Here is a 9,007-nt window from a genome sequence, read left to right on the forward strand (position 1 = left end):
GGGTAGCAGGGGTGGGGGAGTGGGGTGGGTGCTCTGGGTTGGGTCATGGAGGTATTTTGGAGAAACATTGTAGGACCTGGGCCCAGGGCACCATGGGAGCAGTCAGGATAGGAGCAGAAGAGAGTCTGGGTAGGGATGTGGACAAGGCTTTGGGTTACATGTTTGGTGGATTTTTTGGGTATTTTCAGGTAATTATGGGAGGAGACAGAGGGTTTAGGTTGGTGTTAGGGAGAGTTCAGTATGGGGCTTAAGTTGGAGATAGAGGCAGAGTTTGAATTGGCAATGGGAGCATCAGTCCTTGCGATGGTTTGGGGGATTATAGAAGGAGATGATGTTATTGTTGGAGATGGGTGCGGGTTGGGGAGAGGTCAGGGGTCATGGGTAAGGTATTCAGTCAGGAGTAATAGGGGTGGGTAATCGGTTTGCGCATGAGCCAAGATAAGGCATTGAGGTAAGGGAAGGATGGTTGTGTTGTGGACAGGGCATTGGGTAGGGGAGGAAGCTAAGGCCTCAGACAAGGGGCTCCTCAGCTTCCTCAGCTGTCACCATCTCTCATGTCACTATTGATATGGCCCGAGAGGTAACCATCAGGAGAGGCTTGCATTTCCATAGCACCAAAAAATACAACAACAAGGATGTACTGCTGAGATTATATACAGCTCTGGGCAGAATATTTGGAATATTGTGAGCAGTTTTGGGCCCCGTATTGAAGGAAGGATGTGCTGGCCTTGGAAGGGTCTATGGGAGATTCACAAGAATGATCCCGGTAATGAAGGGCTTGTCATATGAGGATGGGATGAAGACTCTGGGTCTGTACTCGATGGAGTTTAGAAGGATGAGGGGGATCTGATTGAAACTTATAGAATCCTGAGAGGCCTGGACTGAGTGGACGTGGAGAAGATGTTTCCACCAGTAGGAGAGACTAGGACCCGAGGGCACAGCCTCAGAGTGAAGGGACAACCCTTTAGAACTTAGAAGAGGAGGAATTTCTTCAGCCGGGGGGGGTGGGGAATCTGCAGAACTCATTGCCACAGAGGGCTGTGGAGACCAAGTAATTGAGTGTATTTAAGACAGAGAGGTTCTTGATTAGTGAGGGGGTCGGGGTTACAGGGAGGAGGCAGGAGAATGGGGTTGAGAAACAATGATTGAAAGGTACAGCAGACTCGATGGGCCGAATGGCCTAAATTGGCTCCTACATCTTACGGTTTTATATTTTTCCTAATTTCAGTCCAATCCAAAACAGATCATGAAATGCTTACTTAAATTGTGATTGCTGTTACAATGCAAGAATTTCTTTAACCTCTCAATGTGTGCCACATACATTGATCTATACTGACTAACAGCCCAATTACATTGGTAACCTCATCAACTGCTGAAACCTTCACTTATGCTTTTATTCCCTCCAGACGTGACCATACCAATGCATTCCTGACTGGTCATTACACATCTTTGAAAACCAGGAGTTTCTTTTTTAGGATAGAGATGAGGAGAAGTATTTTGTCTCAGAGGGTTGTCTGACTCTCCCTCAGAAAACGCTGGGTGTAGGGCCATCGAACGTTTCTCAGGCTGAGCCACACAGACTGCATCTGGCAGGTGAACTGAAAGCCATCAGTACAGATGGGAGTGCAGAATTCAAAACGATATTCTCGAGTGGTAAAGCAAGCTTGAAGGGTTGAATGATGTACTTCAGTTATTAACTTGTATAGCATTGTCTATAAACCCAAACTCATCCAAAACTACACTCCCTGTCCAAATGCATACCAAGTCTCGCACACCCATTACTCCCTGTTACTGTCGCCTTACATCCACCCCCAGTCCCGAAACATTGACTTCTCCGCCTCCTGATGCTGCCTGCCTTGCTGTGTACTCCCAGCCTCCTGCTTGGATTCCAGCAGATGCATTTTTTTCAGCCTCTGACCTCTGGTCCAGCAACACCTCAGTTTTCAAATTCTCATCTGTGTTTTACAAACCTCTCTCCATTGACTCAGCATTCCCTATCTTGGCATGCTCCTCGACTCCACAATCCTCAAACACCTCTGCACTCAGCTGAATCTAACCTCTTGAGCATCCTTGATTTTAATCATTGGTGGTCATGCCTTCAGCTGCCTGGACTGCTAAGCTCTGGAATTCTTTCCTTAAATCTCTTTCAACAGGCTATACAAATGTAAGTAGTTGTTGTAGGTCCCATCCCACCTCTCCTAACCTAGCTCCCTGCTGCCTGTTTGCTTGAGCTCCCAGACTGAGAAATAGTTTGTGGAATGTTGCAACACTGTCCTGGAAGGAATGTGAATTGTTGCTGCAGTTAGTTTAGAGCTGAGACGAGGACCCAATCAGATTGCGAGACCTCCCATGAAAAGCTTTCTCTTCCTGCCCTCCCCGGTTAAAAGAAAGCAAGAATGTTGCCGAGATAATTCATCTCCAAGCCACACATCATCCTGACTTGGAATTATATCATTGTTCCTTCACTGTCGCTGGGTCAAAATCCTGGAATTCCCTCCCTCAGGGCATTGTGGGTCAACCCACAGCAGGTGGACTGGAGCGGTTCAAGACGGCAGTGTTTAGATCAGAGTGGTGCTGGAAAAGCACAGCAGGTCAGGCAGCATCCGAGGACCAGGAAAATCAATGTTTCGGGCAAAAGCCTAATTTCCTGATGAAGGGCTTTTGCCCAAAACGTCAATTTTCCTGCTGCTCAGATGCTACCAGACTTGCTGTGCTTTTCCAGCACCACTCAGTCTAGACTCTGGTTTCCAGCATCTGCAGTCCTCAGTTTTGCGTGGTTCAAAAAGGCAACTCACCCCCACCTTCTCAAGGGGCAATTTGGGACGGGCAATAAATGCTGGGCCCAGCCAGCAATCCCGTGCATAGATTTGTTTTAAAAAGCGAAGGTGGAAATTAAACTTGGAGCGTGCATCCTCGGACTATCAGTGCTCACAAAGTAATCAGATTTCTGCATCTGTCTCTCACAGGCTCCGTACTGACCCAGCCATGTTAAACCGGTTGATAAAGAGAGTTTAATTGAATGGACAGCAGTTAGAGAGAGCTTGGGCCAACTCATTGAAATGGGCACAACCTTAATTAAATAGATAAACTCACATTCCAACGGGATAGAATTCTCTGAACATAGTCATTTCTTGCCTGAATACAGTTGGCAGCTTGCTTGTATTCCCAATGAACCATTTTCAGTCATTAGGTATGAATGGATGGATGGGAATGTGACTCGGCGTTCTATTGAAACGTTTAAATGTTCTCCCATGTGCTTGTATATGATAACACTGCACAGATCTGTCAGTGTGTGGCATTGGCCCAAGTCATTAACCTTTAATCAGCTTCTTGTGGACTGATTAAAATCGGATATGCACAAAAGGCCAAATCTGAAAGCGCACAGAGATCTCAGAGGCTTGTGGAATAGAAGGAGATTGCAGTGTGAGAGAGAGAGAGAGAGAGGCCACAGAGGGATTTGAAACCAAGGATTTGAATTTTAAAACCCGAATTGTCGCTTGACTGGGAGGCAATGCGGCATTTCCTGTTCTGGTTGCTGTTTAAGCCCCTCGAAAGGGAACAAGTTGCATTTATATAGCACCTTTCACAGTCTCATGACATCACGAGGCATTTTCTTGCCAGTGAAGTGATTCTGAGGTGTAGTGAATGCTGTAATGCTGGCCCAACCAAAAGCAAGCTCCCAGAAACAACCACGCGTCAGTAACAGATCGACTTTGGCTGAGGGATAATATATAGTCACAAAGAGAGAACTCAGCAATTCTTCCTTGAAATAGCAGCTGCAGGATCGTTCTGCTGCTTGAGATTGCCCAACCGAGGGCCTCGGTTTAACGTGTCACCGAAAGGGAGACAGTGAGAAAGTGAGAATGAGAGATACAGGGAGAAGGTAGGGAAGTGGGATTGGGGGATATAGGGAGGTGGGATTGAGGGATATGGGGAAGTGGGATTGAGAGATATGGGGAGTTGGAGGGGAGGTGAGATTGTGGGATAGGAGGGTGGGATTGAGGGATATGGAGAGAAGTGGGGATGTGGGATTGAGGGATATGGAGAGAAGGTGGGGAGGTGGGATTGAGGGATATGGAGAGGAGGTGAGATTAAGGAATATGGGGTGGAGTGGGTTATTCTGTGATCAATGAACAAAGAGACCTTGGAGTGTTGGTTCATAGCTCCTTGAAAGTGGAGTTGCAGGTAGGTAGGATAGTGAAGAAGGCATTTGGTATGCTTTCCTTTATTGGTCAGAGAGTAGTACGTGTATGGAATGAGCTGCCAGAGGATGTGGTGGAGGCTGGTACAATTGCAACATTTAAGAGGAATTTGAATGGGTAAATGAATAGGAAGGGTTTGGAGGGATATGGGCCGGGCGCTGGCAGGTGGGACTAGATTGGGTTGATCTGGTCAGCATGGACGGGTTGGACCGAAGGGCCTGTTTCCATGCTGTACATCTCTATGACTCTCTGACTCTTGTGATAGTCGCAGAATAGGGAAAACAATATTCACATTGCCTTCTAATTGGTTACGAGATAATTATGGTGTCTTCATTTATGTTGTTTGGATTATTTCCTTTGATTTACAGAGATGCAGTGGATCTATGCAGGATACTGTTTGATGGGTCGGTACACACTTGATGGGCTGAATGGCCTCTTTCTGAACTGTAGAGATTCGTTGATTCTCTTTATACTCAGCTATAACAATGAGGCGAGAGGCCTATGTGGATGTTAGGTCTCACTGATACTGAGAACCTCTTCAAACCAAACCATGTTACATCATGTCCCTTGATCAAGGGGCTAACAAACCTTAGCTGAGTTTTAAGATGAGGCAACAGAAAGGTTTGATGGGGATAACGTGGTTGATGTATTTTGACTTCCAAAAGGCATTTGATGAAGTGCCAGGTAAGAAATTTACATCCAAAGGAATGAAATGGACAGTGCCAGCGATGAGATGAAATTAACTAAATGACAAGAAGGGGTAGGCCATTTAGAATAGAGTTGTGGAGAAACTCCTTCACCCAGAGAGTGTTGGGTGTATGGAATGCTCTGCCCCAGAAGGCTGTGGAGTCCAAGTCTCTGGATACTTTCCAGAAAGAGATGGATAGTGGAATCAAGGGTTATGGGGATAAGGCAGGACCAGGATACTGATTGTGGATGATCAGCCATGATCATAATGAATGGTGCTGCTGGCTCGAAGGGCCAAATGGCCTACTCCTGCACCTATTGTCTATTGACAGGAAACAGAGAATGGTTGCTCTTTGAATTGGAAGAGGGTGTGTGCTATTGTCCCCCTGCGGCTGATGTGTGGATGTTCCTGATGCCTGGCCTATAACAGTGGGCCAGGTTCTGATATGCAGAGCAGAATTCTAAGACCGCAGATGGACCAGCACGCCATGGACTGTGAGGAGAATATGCTGGGTGTGAAGAGGACACAGACAGGCAGATTGAGCAGGCAAGTGGCAGGTGAAGTTCAATTCAGAGTTGTGTGAAGTTATTCATTCTGGTCAGAAGAATGAAGCCATTAGATACAGGGGCAGAGGTAGGCCATTCAGTCCATCGAATCAGCCCTGCCATTCAATGAGATCATGGCTGGTCAATGAGATCATGGCTGGTCTGACTATCCTCAACTTCACTTTCCTGCCTTTTCCCTGCGACCCTTAATTCGCTTACTGATTAAAAATCTGTCTCAACTTTGAATATTATTTAATGACCCAGCCCCTGTGTGGTAAAGAACTCCACAGACCCACAACCCTCTGAGAGAAAAAAGATTCTCCTCATCTCTGTCCTAAATGTGTGACCCTTTGTTGTGAGATGCTCTTTCTCCGGTGTCGGTGGGTCGAAGTCCTACACATCCCTCCCTAACAGCATTGCAAGTGTCCACATAAGGGGGAATCTCAAATGCCAAATATCAGAATGGACTGGGAAGAGGCTAAATGCTGACAGAGCTGCACTCAAACTGCTGTCTCTCCAGAGCAGTTGGAGATGGGTAACAGATGCTGGCCCAGCCAATGGCACCCGCTCCCCTAAACAAAGTCTCTATTTTTGCTCGGCCATCTGTGAAACAACCTGCAATGATCAATTCAAAGGCAGGAAGTGTCAACCACATGATATTGCAGGGTAATAGCGTACAGAGTAGAGAGACCAATGTTTCTCTCCCTGAGGGGTGCTGGTCAAACACGACTCACCAGCTTTCATAGTATCTGGCCACAAAGCACTACATTGACATGTAACTATTTGAGGTTAACAACACAGAAAGGGCCATTCAGCCCAACCGGTATGTACTGGTCTTTATGCTCCATGCTACTTTTCAGACTACTTCACCTCACCAAAGTACAACATCTTCCCCCCGCTTTCTCCTTTACAGTATATTCACATTGAACAGGAGGATGCCCAGCTCTACTTCCTTGGACAGCGTGGTGGAGACTGGGTCATTGAGGGATGGAGGCCAATTAATGGGCTGATTGGCCTGTGTTACACAGAAACAGAGCAAATCAGAACAGGAAGAGGCCATTCAGCCCTTTCACCTCCAATTCAACACGTTCCTGTATATTCGAGACTGAGTTGGACAGATTTTTAATTCCGAGGTATGTCAAGAGTTATGTAGGGGGCAGGAAGGGAAGTGGAGTGCAGACCATAATGATATCAGCCACTACTTTACAGCAGGCTCAATGGGATGAATGGCATAATCCTATCCCAATTTCTGAGGTGCTTGCATTCTTACTGGAGATGGAGAGGAAATACAGAATATTCCCAATTTTCTTTCTTTCCATTCAGATCCAGGTTCTGGAGAAGAGTCACACCCAGACTTGAATGATTAACTCTGTTTCTCTCTTTACAGATGCTGCCAGACCTGCTGAGTTTGAACAATATTCTCTATTTGTGTTTCAGGTCTGTGTAACTGCTAAATATATCCCGTCAGCTGATCTCCCTTTGAATCTGTGTAAATGAGAGCCCATCCCAGAATATCCAATAGCATCCAGAATCCGTCTATCAAACCAACCTTCACCTAAAGCAGGTTAATCTGCTGTTGGCCCTATCTCTGCCTGTGGGATTTAGTTGGATCACATTCACTAACGTGAGAACAATCACCTCCAAACATGACAAAGCAATTCATTGTATGTCAAAGTGCTTTTGGACATTTCCAAGAGGGACGACTTAAGTCTGATTGAAATTAAGTCTTCCTTTCAATTTTCTTGGGTGTTAGCTGTGCCGTAACCGAGGCCAGGTTTCTCCCAGCCCTTGAGCACCTGACAGTTCTCTCTGAATGTGGGGTTGGGGAAGGTGGGGGAACAAGCAAGACTACTTAGCAACGTGGTCTTTCACAGTCTTTGGCACTGAATGTGCAAGGATGGTCAGGGCAACACTGGACTGCTCTCTTACCAGAAAAAAGACAACTGGTTTTGGCTTAACCTGAGGGTCACCACACTTAGATTGAGAAGGAGAGACCTTCGTGGTAACTACAGAATGGTGCCCTCAAAATAACCAATTGTGTTTGTGGTTAGCATTGCTGCTACACAGCACCAGGGACCTGGGTTCGATTCCACCCTCAGGTGACTGTGTGGAGTTTGCACATTCTCCCATGTCTGCGTGGGTTTCCTCTGGGTGCTCCAATTTCCTACCACAGTCCAAAGATGTGCAAGTGAGGTGGACTGACCATGGGAAATTGCCCCTAGTGTCCAGGGATGTGTAGTCAAGGTGGATTGGCCATGCGTCACATGCAGGGTTACAGGGATAAGGTGGGGCGGTGGGTCTGCTTGGGATGCTCTTTGGAAGCTCGGGTCTGGACTCGATGGGCTGAATGGCCTCTTTCTGCACTGTAGGGATTCTATGATGAAGAGAGAGGCCCACAACTCTTTGTGGACAATGGCTCATCCCTTCAAAGTCAAACAGAGAGAGATCTTCCCAGAGACAAGTTTCAAGATGCATTCAGGAGGGGCATTGGATGGTTATTTGCATTGCAATGGTGTGCAGGGAAATGGCGAGAGATTGGCACCAGGGGATAGGATAGGTGCAGAGATGATGGACTGAATGGTCTCCTATTCTATTACGATTCTGACTGTTGTGTAGTTATTGGTCTTGCTGCTTTCTGAGGGAGATTGCTGCATTTCCCTGCAATTAACCATAGTTTGAAAAGCACTTGAAGGAGCATCCCTGATATTGTGAAAGGCACTACCTCAATGCAAGTTCTTTGATTACCATGGCTCTCTCAGCTCAGAGTGCTCAGTGCCTTTCCCATCTTGAGCTGCTATCTCCGAACCAGTGAGTCACCTTTATTTGATGGGAGCTGTTGCATTGGTGTAAAGTGCTGTGTAATCAGTGCCTGTCAACAGCAACAGTTAAAAGCTCAGGCAATCCTTTCAACTCACAAGCACCAGCACAGCTTGAAAACTTTATTAATTTGATCTTGCAGCAGGGAGGGGGAATTTGAAGTTAAATTAAACTTGTAGCATTCCTCAGACAAGTGAGTGCTGGGTTGTTAATGTTTGGGCAGGAGATGTTTTCAGGTGTCAGGTAGAAACTCTTCAAACAAGCTCTTGGCAGCCTGTGCTTTGTAAACAGGCAAGCGATTAGCAGGCCAGGAGGAGGGGAAGGACAAGGACAACATCAAAAGGCACAGGTGTGGACACAATGCTTTCACACAGTCTGCCTTTGTTCCTGCAGATGGACAAGCCACAGGAATGACATTACCAGCACATTAGTAAGGCGTGCACGTTGAAATACCATCCAAATACACACACACACCCACACACACTCACTAACACACAGACACACACTAACACACACGCACACTTACTCACACACACATTCACTTACATACTCACTCAGACACACTCACTCATACACTCGCTCACATACACATGCACACACAGAGACACACTCACTTACTCATACACTCACGCACACACACTCATTCATATACACTCACACTTACACATTCATGCACTCACTCTCTCTTTTACACAGACAGTCACATACAACACACACATACAATCCACATCACCTCCACCCCCCACCCCCAAACA

The 9,007-nt window shown here is 46.5% G+C and overlaps 1 protein-coding gene across 3 annotated transcripts in view; it reads right to left on the reverse strand.

The window, feature by feature from the left end:
* The window catches only part of robo1 (roundabout, axon guidance receptor, homolog 1 (Drosophila)), a 368,608-nt gene that overhangs the window by 122,429 nt on the left and 237,172 nt on the right, over positions 1–9,007 (reverse strand). The gene's annotated exons all lie outside the window — the stretch shown is intronic.

The sequence above is a fragment of the Chiloscyllium plagiosum genome, chromosome 12 (genome assembly GCF_004010195.1).
Source record: "Chiloscyllium plagiosum isolate BGI_BamShark_2017 chromosome 12, ASM401019v2, whole genome shotgun sequence".
Classification (NCBI taxonomy): Eukaryota; Metazoa; Chordata; class Chondrichthyes; order Orectolobiformes; family Hemiscylliidae; genus Chiloscyllium; species Chiloscyllium plagiosum.